Source organism: Coenobita brevimanus, chromosome 55 (genome assembly GCF_032717465.1).
Source record: "Coenobita brevimanus isolate Jiangsu-jjx chromosome 55, ASM3271746v2, whole genome shotgun sequence".
NCBI classification, from domain to species: domain Eukaryota; kingdom Metazoa; phylum Arthropoda; class Malacostraca; order Decapoda; family Coenobitidae; genus Coenobita; species Coenobita brevimanus.
The window spans coordinates 58,407,175-58,426,065 of NC_137008.1; the positions used below are offsets into that span (position 1 = coordinate 58,407,175).

At 43.5% G+C, this 18,891-nt stretch overlaps 1 protein-coding gene across 11 annotated transcripts in view; it reads right to left on the reverse strand.

The window, feature by feature from the left end:
* sals (sarcomere length short) overlaps positions 1–18,891 on the reverse strand; it is a 105,256-nt gene that overhangs the window by 71,283 nt on the left and 15,082 nt on the right. The window contains exons 1-2 of one of the 11 annotated variants that reach the window (XM_080273563.1): positions 3,394–3,443; positions 650–871 (exon numbers count right to left, since the gene is read on the reverse strand). The exons of 8 other annotated variants lie outside the window; for them this stretch is intronic. The gene's annotated coding sequence lies outside the window, so the exon portion shown is untranslated. Of the gene's footprint in view, positions 1–649; positions 872–3,340; positions 3,444–18,891 lie in introns of those variants that run through there. 2 more of the 11 variants (XM_080273564.1, XM_080273565.1) reach the window with 2 other exon arrangements.

Here is an 18,891-nt window from a genome sequence, read left to right on the forward strand (position 1 = left end):
AGAAACGAGGTAAAGAAGGAAGGCAAGCAGGGAGGATGGGAAGCAGAGAAGCCAAAGCAGAGGGAAACACAGACAGGGTAGCAGGGTGGTTAGGGATGGGATGCAAAGGGACTGAGGAAGGGAAGGAATCAGGAAGACAGAGGGTGGGGAATAAGTGAGGGAGACAGAAAAAGGAAGGAAATGGAGAGTGGCAGAGAGTGAGGAATGTAGATCAAGAGAAAATCAGGCTGAAAGGAGGGAAGCAATGAAGCAGGTGGGAAAGAAGACAAGTGTGTGTGTGTGTGTGTGTGTGTGTGTGTGTGTGTGTGTGTGTGTGTGTGTGTGTGTGTGCGCATATATATATATATATATATATATATATATAGAGAGAGAGAGAGAGAGAGAGAGAGAGAGAGAGAGAGAGAGAGAGAGAGAGAGAGAGAGAGAGAGAGATGAAAATTTGGAAACGGGATGAGATTGCATTGTTTTTATGGAACATCTGCTCATGAAGTATAATAAATTATTATTATTATTATTATTATTATTATTATTATTTACAGCAAGATGTGACAGGAAAATAGTGCAACAATATCAATATCTTCTTGTAATAATGTATCATAACATTTTCTCTCTCGCGAAAGAACTGTAAAAGAAATTAAACTATACTTACTTTCGTCTTCTTTCTTAGCACCCACGCTGGAATAATTGGACTTTCTGTCTTGTTTATTAGCACCAAACACAAGCCCTCGCGCCTTGTTTGAACATTTGAAAGCCGCTGATGTCCCTTGTGTAACCGAAGTTCAAAAGCCGAATATGAATCTGGTAAAGATTTCTAAATATTATCAATTACTGTCCAAAGCAGATAGACGCCTTCTCTTTTCCTCTGGGTGGACTGAAAATTAGAAAGATGGCTGACTAAATCCGTTAATCAACTGCCAATACCGTTAGAACGTTTTGAATATCTGAATACCGAACGTCACTAAAACCACTCTAAGAACTGCCGGATTTTAAAAGATGGTAACTGAGACCATTATTTTCTTACTTTTTTTCAGTCATATCTGCAGGCTGCAGTCACCACTTTGGTCACATATAACTTTTCGAAAGTCAAAGCTGTGTAAGCCACTTCAGTCCCCATTGTACTTCAGACCTACATAAGTCGCAGCAATACCAAATTGCCATTTGGAAAAACCAGTCTTCAGTTTTCATATTCGTAATAACCCTTGCAATTCGATGATGTCCGGAACTGATGGAGGACGCCTTCCCGTGGTGATACCGATAAAACCGACCGGCTTGGCGGCCTGGTTAAACAAACGTACCTCAATTCCTTCTCTATCCTCTGCAAGGAGGACGAACTGCAGAAAGCAACTTCAGCCTCCAGTTCGCCGGGTTCACATTCTGCAGAGCCTGATGTTGGATCAGCAACAACACCAAGAACAACAACAAAAACGCTGATGTCTATTCTGATACAATCTAGCTCTCAACACGCGTTTTTAACTCTTTCGAGAGTTAAGAAGATAACTGTTGCTAACCCCATCACTACGACCGGGATTTAAATTGAATAAAATCGTGTGAATCAAAATGAAAAAAATGTCATCGGATTGAAGGAGTTAATGCGTCAACATCAACAAAATATGGACCAATTACTACTTGTCGTGCCACAACAATATTTGTCATTAACTAATTATAATAAATGTAGATCCCAATCATAAACACCAGCTACTATTAATGATCAAAGTACTTAAGCTCATGTCTCTGAAATAATAATTCATTAGGAAATATCAGTAAACACTACCCCACCAGAAAGTAATACAACTATTTTCCTGCCATCATTAATTTGTAGTGAAAGTCTAAAACACCAGAAAAATATCATTAAAACAGATCAAGTTATTGCGTTACACTAATCATATCTGACTCATTAAATCACAACCAAATAACACATTATATATATGACCAACGAGTTACATATGAGCACTCAGGCACATTCTTACGAGTCATTAGCACTGTCACTACTTAACCCTTCCGCTGCGGTTGGGACACTTTCGTTTAAGTTAATACTATCTTCTGTTCAACTGAGAGATCCCAGGGTTTAGAAGCACTGAAAACTATCTACAGTATTTCTTTATTACTCTTACAGTTAGAAGTCTGTTTAGGAAAGCACCAGACGGTTGTGTTCGGTCGAAATTTTACTGTTCCTTAGGTCACCACATAAGCAATAACTTAGCAAAGGACGTTACTCTTCCCTTCATTCATTACGGGGACGTATTTTAAGCTATTTCGGCTACTCAGGACGCCCTTACTCAGTTTACCAAAGGGCCTCTGTCATTAAAGGGGTTGAAAATAATCCTCATTAACCTCTCCACAACGACAACGATTTTTTCACACGACATATTCTGCTCAAGATGGCCAGCTCATGGTGAAGGGGTTGACACCAGCCGCGAAAACTGAATCTGGTCAAACTATGAGTCACAGGGGTCAGTCAGTCGTGAGTCAGAAGCAAGCTATCCCGAGTCAACTGTGTCCTCTTCACCTTTCGAGTCGTAAATTAACGCTATTAAAGTCACCAATATCACGTCAGTCGGCCTAAAGTCTGGAGCAATACTAAATACAACTGAATATCTATGTCACTCGTTTCATCAGTGGTTCATCCGTCACCCCCTGAGTCCAATGAACGAGTCACCCGCACCACTGGAGTCATCAGTCACCAGTCAGTCTTGAGTCAGAATAACATCCTTCACTGGCAGTACATCCGCTGTTTCTCGACTTGTATGTCAGCGCTATTAGTCACCAGCAACACACTATCAGAAGCAAGTCAGCTCACTGTGTCAGCAATGTCATTCTGTCATTCCCTTCACAAGCAGTACATCAGTCTTTTCCCGAGTTGAATCAGCAAGCCAACACCCGTAATAAAGTCACTACACACGGTTGGTTTTCATCTGACGGAACTAAGTCACTCGCACACCTTGACTACAAAGTTATGGTTGCACGAATTTCAATGAGCCTTAGTTATGAGGCAGGAATGTGTCTTCCTGGTTACCAGTGGCGTCAACCCTTCAATCTGACTACACTTGGCCACATCTGAGCTGAAAGGGGTCAGGAATCACTGGCAGGTGAAAACAAGTCCATTATAATAAGTCACGTCTGTCAAAAGTAAATTATACGGAACACAATTCACTGTAGTGTAAAAAATGTAACCTTTATCTTTCACCCGCAATAGGCCAATATCAGTTTTCACGAATGTGCCAAGTTCACTGCCTTACAGCCATTACAGTCACCACCAACCATGACTCAGAACCAAACACAATTCACTGCCAACAATGTAATGCTCTTTCACCGGCAGTACATGAGCCACTTCCCGCGTTACCCAGGCGTTACACGGTCGTAAGTCACGCCGTAAAATGCCCAATAAGTCAACACCATAAGTCAGGGTCGAAGAGGCGGGTGTGAGAGGCGGAGGTTGACTGAGAGTAGCTACTGAGGAGAGACGAGAGAAAGAGAAATAGGGAGGGAGGGAGGAAGAGTGGGGGGAGGGCGATTAGAGAGTGGAGAGACAGGGGTGAGAGGTGCCGGTAGATAGGAGGGGGGAAGAGTGGGGGAGAGAAAGATATGAGAAGTATGAGAGGGGAGAGGTGGACGAGAAGGGGAAAGAATGGAGAAAAGAATAAGTGGGAGAGAAGACAGAGTGAGGTAAAAGCAGAGGAAAGGAAAGGGAAAGGGAGAAGGGGGGGAAAAGGAGAGGGAGGAAAGAGAGAGGGGAAGGAGACGGAGGAAAGGGAGAGGGGAAGGAGGGGAGAGGAAAGAGAGAGGGGAAGAAAGGTGATTGGAAAAGGAGAGAGGGGGGAAAAGAAGGTAGTAAGGTGAGATGAATGGGGAGAAGACAGAAGTAATGGGAGGGAATGGGGTAATGAGGAGACTGGAAGGGGAGAATGATAGAAGAAAGGAAGATAGGGAGGGGAGAAGGGAGAGGAAGGGAGAGAGGGGAAAAGGACAGGAAAGAGGGAAGAAGGGGAAATAAGGAAGGGATGGAAAGTAAGGGGCACGGAAGAAGATGAGGGAAAAGAAAGACCGAAAGAAAGGAGAGGGGAGAAAAATGTGGAAAAATGAGGAGGGTAGAGAGAGGGGGGAGGGATGGAGGGAGAGGGAGGGGGAGGGGAAGGTAGGGAGGGAAGGAGAGAAAATAGCCCGAGTCACACTGTCCCCAAGCCCAGTGTTAATTATGTCTCTCCACTCCTGACCACTCCACTCCACTCCACCAACAGTCACTCCACATTCCAACCCGTCACTACAGTTCACTTCAATACAAGCCACTCCACTCCACCACCAGTCATTCCGCCCCAAACCAGTCACTCCACGATCAGTCACTCGGGTCCAACATCACTCGCTCCACTACCCCACCCGTCCACCACTAGTCATTCCACCTCCAAGAACACCACCCCATGAGCCGTTCCACTGCACAACCAGTCACGCCTCCCCAACACCAGCCACTCCACCCACCACAAGCCACTCCTCCCTACTTCCAGTCACTCCACCCTAACTCCAGTCACGCACCTTACTACGTTGAATAAGCGCTTCTGGTGGTCGAGCACCTGTCTTATTGCTTTGTTTGGCATAGTACACCTGTAAATTCTCTTGCAGGCTGTGCTATTTGTTTTTGCTTTTTTATTTTTTTATCGACACACACTGCATACGTACTAGGAAAGAGGATTTTTCTTTTCTTCTTCAAGATAATCAAATTCAGTATAAGAAAGACCTCGAAAGGATGGGGGGGTGGGGGGGGATAATCAAAACCCTCATTAACCCGTTCAGTTTATGGGAAAGTACCAAGGTGGATAGAATCGTCTGACACCGGGAAGAATACACTGAAACAAGCAGGCAAACTGTATTACCCAACTCCAAGGCAGGACGCTGTACATAACGATATCATAAGTAACTCAAAAACAGTACTGTAGCACTCCCAGGTGTTAGGCAATTCATTCGACCTGAACCTCTTCCTCCTCCTCACAGTCATAATCATCATAATCACCCTCACCATCCGCATAGGGAACAAATGTATCTACCAACCTCTCTAACTATTTATAACCCACTGCTAACACAAGCCGTGCAGTGGGAAACAGACGTTATGATAGTGGAGTGGTTACCGTGACACAGTTATATATGTGTGGTTCAGGTACTGGACAGTCTCCTTACCTATCAAGAATATGGCCAATGGTTTTATCCTCTTTGGGCTAGACTCAACCACCATTCCACATCCAGCCACTATTCCATCTCCTCTCCTTAAACTATTCCATCTACTCTTCTTCAACTATTCCATTTCCTCTCCTTAAACTATTCCATTTCCTCTCCCTCAACTATTCCATCTCCTCTTCCTCAACTATTAAATCTCCTCTCCTTAAACTATTCCATCTCCTCTCCCTCAACTATTCCATCTCCTCTCCTTCAACTATTCCATCTCCTCTCCTTCAACAATTCCATCTCCTCTTCCTCAACTATTCCATCTCCTCTTCCTCAACTATTCCATCTCCTCTTCCTCAACTATTCCATCTCCTCTTCCTCAACTATTCCATCTCCTCTCCTTCAACTATTCCATCTCCTCTCCCTCAACTATTCCATCTCCTCTTCCTTAACAATGTGTACTTAACCACTTCACTGCGATTCCTTATTTTACAGTTAGTTGTTGATTCCAGACGATTTTTATTTGGCTTTGAGGAGATTTCTGTAACTGGAGGGGTTAGATTTAGCCTTCGTTAACCTCATCACTATTTTGGGACAGTACCAAGTTACATATAATCTTCGGTTCGGTAGGGAGAATATAATCAAAATACCTCCTTTGGCTGAAGGGGTAAAACGACCTTTGAAGTACCTAATTTATGACCACTCGAGATATTCTGTAAACAGAGAGAAAGAGAGAGGGGGGGGGGAGGCGTACACACACCGTACATCAGCAACTTTCTCAAACCACAGCCTAATGGAGTTTCTAGATTATGAACTAACAACGGCACACACAGCCATTCCTAATCACTGGTTTAAATAGAGCGAGTTATTCCAATTGCAGCAGGATGAGTGAGCTGATGAGGGTGAAATCGCCACATTGATACCTGGTAGGGGATCTGAGGAGTTAAAACGCTTTCAGTTTCTCTTCTAGGGTGATATGTGACCATTTTCGTGCCGTCCGTTGGGTATGCATGGATTGCTGGGCCTCACGAAAAGAAAGTTTCGTCAATGCCCAGAGTCAGACACTAAAAATAAACAATACATACAGATATTATCTCCTTTAAGTCCAGCATAGCCAAAGCAAACTACTGAAGTGAGATAAATTGTGTGGTTGGGATAAACAGTGTAATTTATCTTAGGGCGAGAGACAGCATATAGGGCGAGACGCGAAGGACGACAGCTTTATAGGGAGATTCTTCATACTGAACAACACAGCAGTTACACAGCGACACGCCACATAAAGCCAGGTTTATACTGGGCAATACAGGATTGAAGAAATGTTTACGCGTTCATCCTGGCGCACGGTATGCAGGCGTGGGACTTTTGCGGTGTGTGTGTGTGTGTGTGTGTGTGTGTGTGTGTGTGTGTGTGTGTGTGTGTGTGTGTGTTACAACGAAATAACCCAATTTTGATCCAATGTTAACCAAACTCGGTGGAAGGGTTGAAGGTTTGTAAAGGAGATGACCTACTGTTTCGAGCATACGTCAAAGATCAAGGTTACATGGCAAGGTCAAGTCAAGTAGTTCTGATCCTGTGTGCATCAAACTTGGTGAAAAGGCAGAGCGTAAGGAAAGAACGAAATGGTTAGATTTTGAGAACAAACAGACAAAGGCCTAGATCATTCTACGACTCGTTTGTGTTTGTGAACTAAACGACTAAACCAATTTGATCTGATCTGGACCAAACTTGCAAATGTTTTTATCGGGTTTATATCAGATTACGTGGACTGGTTCGGGATAAGGCAAGAATGATGAGATCTGATTTTAAGAACAATCAGGCAAAGGTCAACATAATCAGTTTTCATCCACACCAAACTTTACAGAAGGTTCACAGTCAAGCAAGGATGCAAAAATAAACAATCTGAGAGTTCGAGTAAAGGTTACACAGCAAAGTCATATGTTCGACCCAATAACTCAAACATTTTCGATTTGATCTGAACCAAACTTGGTGGAAGGATTAAGAGTCAGTCAAGGATGAAGAGATTCAATGATACATGACAAGGTAAACTCAAGCAGTTCTGATCCGATTTAGACCAAACTTAGTGGAAGTGTTTAGGGTCAGGCAAGTAAGATGTAATTCAGTTCTGAAAATCATCTATCGCAAGTCTAGGTCACAAGGAAAGGTCAAATATTTGGCCTTTACACCATTTATAGGACTCTGGTATCATACTCTCTCAGTGCTGCTCCTTCATACCGAACAAGAAACATTAGGCAAGATACTGACACTGAACGGGAACTATTACACTGTGAAGAGATATGGAACAAACAAAGTAAGAAGCTGCAGGGAGATACTAGTATATCGGGTATTTAGGGTGGCGAGAGAGAGTAGAGAGAGAAAGAGAGAACCATTAAAACATGACAAAAAGTGATCGGATGAGCAGCAAGAAGAAGGAAGTGAAAAAGACAGATGGAATGATGGACAAAACAGCCAAAGGAGAAAGAAGGAAGACAAGAATGGAAGGAAGGATAACAGAGTGAATAAATAAAGGTACAAAGCCATCAGGTTAAACCCCTTGAATTTCGTGACGTCAATTAGTAGTTTATGTTTACTAACTCAGAACAACTTTATTTAACTTAAGGAAGACCTCTTTTAGTGGAGGAATTAATGATGGCTATATTTAAACCCTCCAAGAACACAGTCACTGGGTTGAAGGGTTTAATAAAATGTAACCAAAGCTGAGAATTGACAATGAAAACAATGTCCCACTCAAATATACAGTATGTAAACAATGTCACGTGGTTAAATATGATGCAAACAATGTCACATGGTAAATTATAATGTAAACTGTCACGCGGTTTACTTTAAAGTCTACAATGTCACGTGGTTAAATGTAAAGAAGCACTGTCTTCCTGTAGGCTAAATACAATGGAAATAATGTCATGTATTTAAATGTACGGAAAATAAGGTCACAGTAAAAAATAATGTACAAAGTATCACTCGGTTAAATGTAAAAAATATATATATATAAAATGCAATATCACGTGGTTAAGTATACTGTAATGCAAATAATGCCCCGTTTATAAATATACAATAAATCACGAATGTAAGGAATGTCTCGAGCTTAAGTACAATGCAAACACGCAGTTAAATATAATATAAGCAGTCACCTGGTTAAATATAAACAAAGACACGTTGTTCAGTGTTTAAGCTACATGTTTTAAGAAGCGTAAATGCACATAAATCCTTCCATCCGATGACCTATTTCTGTATTTTTTTTTTCTTTTTTACCATAGGAGACCGACTGGCTGCAAAGAATTTCATGAAGGCTTTACTTAATCCTTCGAATTCAAAAAGTCTCTTAAGCTTAAAATCGCCTACAGTGAACGGATAAAGTATAAAATGACGTCCTCGTAAAAAATGGGTTAACATGATGTAAGCAAAGTCATGAGGGTCAATGCGATGTAAATAATGCCACGTGGTTCGGTATGATGCAAACAAAGTAAACAGAGACATGTATTTCAATATAAACAAAGTAAACAATAACGTGGTTCAATATTAAAAAAAAACAAAAAAAAAAAAACAAGCATTTCAGTATGATGTAAACAAGGCAGTCACGTGGTTCATTATGTAAAGAAAGTAAAGGGCCACGTTTTATAATGTAAAAAAATGCCAGACGATTTATATGATGTAAATAAAACCACGCATTGAAACATTATGCTACTATAATGAACGATGTCACGTGGTTCACTATGAAAACAATGCCACATGGTTCATTAATGTAAACAAAGACACAAAGTCCAGTATGATGCAATTTGACGTAATTTGCTATAAACACAAAATAATGTTACTTATCTCTAACTTGGGTTTTTTCTCTACAACGAAATAGTCTGTTATTAGCCTAACTAAAATTCTTGGGTGTACCAATGGTAGAAACAAGATAAAGCCACTGACAGCCGCACCCATTCTTGCCATACTGTAAGGGGAAATAATTTATTTATGAGGGAAGCGCCTTCCACTGGGATCCCACCCTGGCTAAACTCTGGTCCGGGAAAGCGTCCATCCCTGCGCAAAATTTCGTGTTCCTACTTTTAAAAAAATCTGTCTATCTAACTGTCTATCTATCTGGCGTTGCGCCCCCCCCCCCCCCCGAGGTGCTGGGGAGTCCCACCCTGCTTAAAACCTGGTTCTGATTAATTTCGTCCTACTAGGTTAACATATATATATATATATATATATATATATATATATATATATATATATATATATATATATTTGGTTGTGCATAATGGCTTTAGCCACGACCCCTGAGGGCGGCGTCCCCCCGGGAGTCCCAGCCTGCCTAAAACCTATGCTAAATTTCGTTTTCCTAGGGTGAAAGCTACCGCCGTGCGTAACAGCTTAGGCAGGGAACCCAAGGGGCTGCTCTTGGGGGTCCCATCCCCCTATAACCTGCCGTGGCTGCATGAGTAACGGTCAAACTCCGTTAAAAAAAAAAAAAAAAAAAAAAAAAAATCTCATTCCTGGGGTAAAAATAAACTTGTGGCCTTTCATAACGGCTCTGGCCAAGACTCACGGGCCCCCTTCCATTGGGGAGGGGGGGCCCTAGGGTGTCCCACTCCGAGAATCTTGGTTTACCACTATGCAAAATTTCTTTTTCCTAAATCCCCCCTCCCCATATAAAGCCTCAACTTCATTCTTCAAGAAGATACGGTTAAGCCTACTCAGTAAGTGAATGTGTGTGACCCAGTTAGAGACTAACGCTGTAGGCTATCTGGCAGCTCCTGTGGGTAAGACACAAAGTTACTCTAGGTACCGTAGTTTTTGAAGCCACTGCCCGCTAAGATTACGCTGAACACAATCTTCCAGTCTTTGCCGGAATAAAATACACAAGTGCACCATCTGCAGCAGGGGGCTTAAAGTGATAAACAACGCCACGTGGTTTAATATGACGTAAACAGTGTCAAGGCTCTTGTGCAATGTAAATAAAGCCACGTGGTTGGATACGTCGTAAGTGAAGTCACGTGGAATAAGTGCAATGTCAATAACAACGTAAATAAAATGCAAAAAAAGTCCATATAATCTAAATCATGCAATGTAAATGAAGTCACGTGGTCGCATGAGGTATATCACGCTGCGTAACATGCAATGAAGCCTAATAAAGAGAAGAGGAAGGTAAGTGGGTCAGTAGGTAGGTGAGTTGCCAGAAGAGAAAAAATAGATGGGAAAGTAGGTAAGCTGAAGAGTATATAAGAAAGATTAATTACGCAGATGGGTAGGATAATATGTAGGCTGGACGTAGGTAAGTCTGTAGGTAGGCAGATGGGTAGGTCAGTAGGTAGGACGGCAGGTAGGTTGTTAAGTAGGCTGATGGATAGGTTAGTAGGTAGTTAGGTAGGTAGATGGATAGGTTAGCACGTAGGAATATACTGTAGGTCGGTTGGCTTATATACAGAGGTAGGTAGGTAGGTAGGTAAGTAGGTAGGTAGGTAGGTAAGGAGTTAATAGCGATGAAGTACGCAGTCGTAAGGATAAGTAACTACGAGGCTGAGTAGGTAGGGTGGCATCTGACCAGGAAAGCAGGAGGTTCAGTTAAGTAGGTAGGTAGGTAGGTAGGCCAGTGGATAGAAATAGGGTTGGCAGAGCTCAGGAAAAGATAGTAAGAAGGGGCATGTGAACTGGTATCTGGGCAAGTAGGAAGGTAGGGGTAGGTAGGCATGTACGCAGATAGGGGTTAGATAGACCGACAGGGGATAAGTAGGGAGAGTAGGCAGGTAGGTGGGGGGGGGAAACATCTAGCTACCAGACACACTGTTCCCATACCTTAACATGTGGGTCACACACACACACACATACACACACACACACACACACACACACACACACACACACACCTACTGTACATACAAACATACAACATAAATATACCACAGTACACAGAATAAGAGACATACAAAGTAGCACCCATAAAAATACATATACGAGTAATTACTGCATACGACACACTGACACACACACGACTAAGCATGCTGGGATAACATACATACACACGCACACATACATACATACACAACCAGACTTGGGGTCAATTCCACTTAAAATCCAGTTAAAAAAAAAAAAAAAAATCGTCAGCTCCAATTCAGTTCAATATATTATCATTAAAGAAGTTTAATTCATTTATAAGTCAGTCAATTTGATTTAATTTTCATAAAACAAACATATATATAGCTTTATAATATCGATTTTAGTTTGTAGTAACTGTCACCACAGTATTTGGGCAATGATGGACACATACAAAAAAAAGTAGCCTAGAATTTTGAGTACAACATAAGATCCAAATTAACAAGCAAAAACCAGTCAACAAATCCTGCGAGAATGTAGTTTCGTCTCTCTTGCCCTCAAAACACATCTGAGGTAGCTGAGATATTTCAAAACAACAATACAAAATCGATATAATATAGGGAAAAAACATAAACTTTAGAAAATTATCAGAAAACATTTATGAACTTCAGACAAGGTACACAGAGATTAAAGAAACACGAATAAGTCACTGGCCACATAATAAAAAGCATCCAATATTACATCATTTCACGTCAGTTCATCCAATCACTTCCAGTTCATTTCAGTTTTTAATGTTTTATTTCAATTCTCTTCCAATTCGCCAGATTTCTCAAACAACTCCAATCTAATTCATAACAGACCAAGTGTTTGCATAAAGCATACATACATACTATGATACACATCTAGCGCAAAATCCACTAACACACACATTCAGACAGTACTACATACATACATAAATACAGGAATACATAAATACACGTCTACATACATATATCCACACATGTATGCCATACCATACATACACAGAAGTAACGGTCACCACGGGAAACACTCATACATACAGGAAAACAGACCAAAATCCATAAAGTTAACACACACACACACACACACACACACACACACACACACACACACACACACATGTACAATATAATCAGATCACATGGAGAGACAGAGAGAGAGAGAGAGGCGGGTCTAGGACTAATGCCTATTGACTGCACGAGAGTCATTACAGCAGACATTTTTCGATTCATAATCTTCCCTTAGAAAACAATGCACAACTTGAAAGCACTCAGAAAGCGCATACCTCCGCCAATGCCACTGTCATTAAAAAGGATCAGGATCAGGATCAGGATTCGTGCAGATATTGTGTGGAATACATAGGATCCGGATCCGCCCCCAAATTTAATCAATTGTTCCTTGGCCCATGGCCCATTCTTTTTACTGAAAATAACCGAGAACTTTTGGAGATATTATGTGGGATAAATAGGATCTGGATCCGGATCCGCCCCAAAATTTAATAAATTCTTTCTTGCCCCATGGTCCACTCTTCCACAAAATTTTATTGAAATTCATTGAGAACTTCTGGAGATATCATGTGGACAAACAAACAAACAAACAGACGAACAGGTGAATACATAATCTCCTCCAGGTTCGTTGGCGGAGGTAACAATCTACGTCCAGATCCCTAACTGTACTGTTGGATGAACATGAACTATGAGGAAACGAACTTTGTCCAGGAGTCTGGCCAGCCAGAAATTGGAAAAGGTAGAAAGGGAGGGGGAAAACACGGAAGAAAATAGAGGAGGGACGGAGGGAGGGAATGTAAGGAAAGTGAGATGAGGAAGGAGGAAGGATGGGAATGAAGGAGGAAAAGAAATGGGGCGGGAGGGAGGGATAGAGGAAGGGAAAGCGAGAGGATTGGAGAGAGGGAACACAAGGAGTGAGGACAGTAGGGTGGGGGAGGAAGGTAGGGAGTGGAAAGTAGGGAGGGAAGGAGGAAATAAGGGAGGGGGAGGGATGGGATGGGGAAGGGAAGAGGGAGGAAGAAGAAGGAGAGAGAACGAGGGAGGGAAAACGGGAGAGAGAGAGGAACGGGAGGGGAGAGGGGTGAGGGGAACGGAGAGGGAGAAAGGGAAGACAGGGGAGGAGGTGAGGGTAGAGGGTAAAGTAAGGGGGGGGAGGAGGGAGGGGAAATGGAGAAGAACGGAGGGAGGAAGGCAAGGGAGAGGGTACGGGAAGGAAGAAAGGAGGGGAGAGAGGTAGATGGGGAGGGAGGGGGGAGAGAGGGGGAGAAGGAAGAAGGGAGAGGGAGGGGGGAGGCAATACTGGGAATCCCCGCCTGGTGTTATTTTGGTAGAGAGAGAGAGAGAGAGAGAGAGAGAGAGAGAGAGAGAGAGAGAGAGAGAGAGAGAGAGAGAGAGAGAGAGAGAGATAACGAAGAGTACACAAACTTTATTGCCCAGCTTCAACCCTTCAGTACGATAACGTCCATTATATTTACACCCGGGAGTAGCGGCGTGGGAGTGTATTGTTTTCACCCTCCCCGTGTGTGTGTGTGTGTGTGTGTGTGTGTGTGTGTGTGTGTGTGTGTGTGTGTGTGTGTGTGTGTGTGTGTGTGTGTGTGTGTGTGTGTGTGTGTGTGTGTAAATTAAACATAGTTCTGATCCGATATGGGCCAAGTTTGGTTGAAATGTTGAGGGCCAGGCAAGGATAACGATTATATTTTAGTAAGAACAAGTCAAAGGTCATGGTCACGAGGTAAGGTCAAAGGTTCGGACCGACTGCAGGATGCCCGTGTTGCACTCCAAGATCTTTTCGTTTATTCCTGGCACCTCAAGATGATGATGATGTTCAAGTCATGGGAAGCCTGGCATTAGGGTATACGAAACTTCAGAATTCCCTCACCTGCTGAATAAAACCATGTAACAGTAACGAACCTGTAATAGGAATAGAAAAACTTAACCTCTTCACCCAAGGACGTCTTTCATCATTTATTACCGCCATCCTCGGCTTTCATTCGTCTTGGAAGAGCCCAGTCGCAATGAAGGGGTTAATGAAGGCTGTATCTAACCCCCATAGTCTGACAAGGCTCTACTAAGCCGGAAAAAAAAAATAATAATCGTCAGGAGGAAGAGAACACGAATCAAAATGTCACTGCACTGAAACGATTAACAGAAAACCTCGCTCAGTTCCCAGAAGTAGAAGAAAACGTGAGCTCGGCAGAAGGCTCCCCCATTCTCCAGCATCTTTGGATAATTATAAGATATCAAGGCAAACGAAGAAAAACTACAGTACAAATAAACGTTTAAAAGACCTTGAACAATGGTAGAAACCAGTGACATTTGTGTGTGTGTGTGTGTGTGTGTGTGATCTTAAATTCTATTTAGGTCTATTTTAATTTACACGCATTGTATTTTACAGCTCTGTATACTTCATCCACTTTATAAGACGAAAACTATTAAACTGACGGTAAGAACAGTGATAAAGAATATATATATATATATATATATATATATATATATATATATATAAGAGAGAGAGAGAGAGAGAGAGAGAGAGAGAGAGAGAGAGAGAGAGAGAGATGACTGAGTACCTCTGGTCTTGGCGGGGGCAGCTGGCACCCTCTGAGTTAGTGCCAAGGTTTAGCACCAGGGGGTCAAGGAGGTAGGGAGGGGCAGGCAGGAGGGAGGCAAGGAGACAGGGGAAGAAAGGAGGCGACGAAGAATTAGGGAACAGCATGGAGGGTAAGGAAGAGTCAGGGAGTATGAAGAAGCGTAAGGCAGAGGCAAAGAGAGGCAGAGGGTGTGAGGGAGAATAAGGGGGAGCCATGGAGAGAGAGACACACACAGGCAGGGTGACATGAAAGGTATGAAAAGGTAGGGAGACAGGGCAGCAAAGGAAATTAGGGGTAGGCAAGGTGGTAGGCAGGATGAGAGTAACGGCAAAAAGGGAAACAGGTACAGTGAGGCAGAGAATAAGGAAGAGGGAGGCACAAAGAGACGTACAGAAACAGAGATGCAGCGGCTGGTAGGGAAGAAGACAGGCACAGTGAGGCAGAGAATGAACAAGTGGGAAAGGGAGAGTGGCAAGAAGACAGGGTGCAGAGAGGGAGAGAAGCGTAGTTAGGCAGGATAGAAGTAGAGAAAAACATAAACAAGATGAGACAGGGATACAGGTAAAAAAGTAGGAAGGCAAAAGGAAGCAAGAAAACAGGGACTATGGTAGAGAGGGACGTAAGCAAGGAAGGTGGAAGACAGGTGGAAAGGGAGGGAAGTGGCGAGGCAATGAGGAAGTAAATTGGAGGGAGGAAGGGAGGGAGGTAAGAAAATTACGAAGGCAATAAGGAAGGGAGATAGTGGAAGACAGGAGGGAGAGCGGTGGAAGTTTAAGAAAATGAGATGGGCGATTAAGAAAGGGAGGAAGGAAGGAGGTAGGGGGGAAGCAGGGAAGAACAATGGGGGAAGCTGGAGGACAAGGAATGCAAGAGGGAGGGAGGGAGAGAGAGGGGAAGGAAGAGAGGGTGATAAAAAAAACTGAATAGGCACTTAGGAAGGAAGAGGTAGGGGGGAAGAAAGGACAAAACTACACTCCCTCACCCACCTACACACCCTCACCAAACACCAGTACTCTCTGATTTTCATTCACCACACTTACACCAAAGATTCATCACACACCCTCCCATACCCATCACACACATCCACGCCCTCTCACACTCTCCATACTCATCATATTTCCACTCCCAACCTTTCCCGCTCTCTTTCACCTTCCACACAACCTCCCACACCCAGTATACTCCCACACATTCGTTCAAAAATACTCTACATACTGCAGTTACTATATACACTCACCCATCCACCTACCACCATCTCATACCCACACACAGAGTCCCAGATCCAGTTAGTATCCTTCCAACCTCACCCCCACATACTGCTGAGAGAGAGAGAGAGAGAGAGAGACACACACACACACACACACACACACACACACACACACACACACACACACACACACTTCCCACCACATTCACCACACACTATTACACTCAAACCTCATACAAGTCTCAAGTTTGATCAACATCCCTCCACATCTATTTATCCACATTCACCATACATCCAGTCCTTTCCATCCACCACATTCCCACACCCACTCACACCCTCCTACATTCACTAGTCTCCCTTTCCACTACATACTCTACCCTCCCATACCCACATCCAACCTCCCATATCCATCTCTCCCACCCTCCGCTTTGTCACTCCTCCCCACACTCTCCAACCACCCCGTCACACACTGCCAATTCCATTTTACACTTTGCCACACCCACCTATACCCTCCCACACCCAATCTACACCCTCCAGTACCCACCCTACACTATCCCACACCCACTCTACACCCTGCCACACACCCATCATGCACCCTCCCACACCCTGTCACCACACACCCTCAAACGCCCACTTACATTCTCCAGCACTAACCTTATTGCCATACTCACATATACCCTCCCTCATCCAACCTACACCCACTTACATCCTCCTACACCTATCTGCACCCTCCCTCGCCCATTCTGTTCTTTCCAACACCCAACCATGCCCACCATACACCCTCCCACATCAACCTACATCCTCCCACTCCCACCCTACAGTCTCCCAAATGTTGTCGCATCCACAACACACCCTCCCACACCCACGTACGCACTACCCTACACCTTCGAACTTTCCTACACCCACTGATGCATCTTTACACCCTCCCAAACTCTGCCGCACCCACACACCCACTCACTCCCACTCCCACGCCCGCTCTTGGCATGAGGAAGAGGGTGTGTGGGGGCCTGATGGGTTAATAATATGGCCGGTGTGAAGGCATCTCAAAAATTCACCTGTCTGTTGAGAGGACAAACTTTTACGGCGTTCCTATCTAGCGCTGTCTCCTTTCTTTTTCTCGCTGTCTGTCTGCCTACTGTTTCTCGCTCTGTCTCCTGTCTGCTGCTGTCTCCTTTCTGTCGTTATTTTTGTCTGTCTCCAGCTCAGTTTCTCTGTCTGTCTATATGTTGCCGCCTTTTACTGTCTCATGTCTGTCGTTCTGCCTCTGTCTCCATATATAAATCTTCCTGTCTGTATGTCTGTCTCTCTGCCGCTTCTGTCCTTTCTAACTTAAAACAGACATTCCAACTTAAAACTCGATCTTTCTAATTTAACACACAGCTTTTCTAACTTAAACCAACCTTCCTAACTTAAGTACTTCTAACTTTCCGAACGCCGTAAGTTAACCTATAAACTTCCTAACCAATAGTCTTGCTTACTCATCACAGCGTACCCAACTTCACACAACCTTTAAAGTATATCCTGGTTCTGTCTTTATAACTGTCTCCCTCAACCATTCTAACTTCGCTTCCTTCCACCTCCCTAACTTCATCTCCTTTCACCTCCCTAACCTCGCCTCTCATCACTCTAACTTCGTCTCCTGCAGCCTTCCGAACTACTATCTTCTCACCTTCCTCACGTGTCTCCATCCGTCTACCTACCTGTCTCCTTTCACTCTCCTAACTTCGTCCAATCCCACCTCCCTAACTCCCACTGTCCAAACCCCGCCACTCTCCTAACTAAGTCTTCTCCCACCTTCCGAACTTCGCTTCCTCCCACCTCCCAACCACGCCTCCTTCCACCTTCCTAACTCCACTTCCTTCCTAACTTCGCCTTCTTCCTAACTTCGTCTCCTTCCACCTCCCTAACTGAACGTGCCAACAGTTCTTACGTTCAACGGTTCAGGAAAATAAAACATATGCATGAGTGACGTAGCCTTCAACTTCTTTTACTAATTTTTGATACCTTGGCCTGAGAGAAAGCACTTAGCGTCGGTGTGTGTGTGTGTGTGTGTGTGTGTGTGTGTGTGTGTGTGTGTGTGTGTGTGTGTGTGTGTGTGTGTGTGTGTGTGTGTTCCAAAGCAAGGGCCTATACACATTCTTCTCTTTTTGCTAAACTGTTTTCTCACTCACTAATCAAGATTCTCTCTCTCTCTCTCTCTCTCTCTCTCTCTCTCTCAGGGAAATACCACCTCAGAACATAATCACAGTAGCATTTCCCTTCTCTCTCTCTCTCTCTCTCTCTCTCTCTCTCTCTCTCTCTCTCTCTCTCGTGCCCACAGACAGACCCACAAGACCCACATACCAAACAGATTAAATATAGTGTGATGTAGAGAAAGGAAAAGTACTTTCTAGAAATGTCTTTAATCTTCGTATTTTTCGCGAACACGAGGTCAGAGAGAGAGAGAGAGAGAGAGAGAGAGAGAGAGAGAGAGAGAGAGAGAGAATCTAATCCTCGTGACAGACATGCACACTTGCGCAAGCTTACACACACACACACACACACACACACACACACACACACACACACACACGACCCACACACACACACACACACACACACACGACCCACGCACGCACTCATTCTTAGAGGTACACCCACAATGGTATGACCTACACATACTGTACAGTCATTTAAACACACACACACACACACACACACACACACACACACACACACACACACACACACAAATTATTTCGAATCTCGTGAGAAAGAAAATTATCCTTATCACAGTAACCATCAACCTTATTCTTATCATCTTCATCATCATCATCATCAATGACACTATCAGCATCAATATCATTTATCGTTGTTCTATATCACCATCGTCATCTTCACTATCATGATCATCACCCAAATCATCATAAATACCATAGTCTAATTTACTGGGGACATAAGTCAGAGGAGAAATGAAGACCTAGATATAACTTCCCTCCCCTTCCCTCGCCTCTCCTGTTGCAACACTAGTGCGAGGCGGTTGGGTTGCCACACATTGCTATGCCACAAGACAAAAAGGATTTCCACCACCTCCCTTCCCAACACTAGTTCTCGCTTTTTACGACGC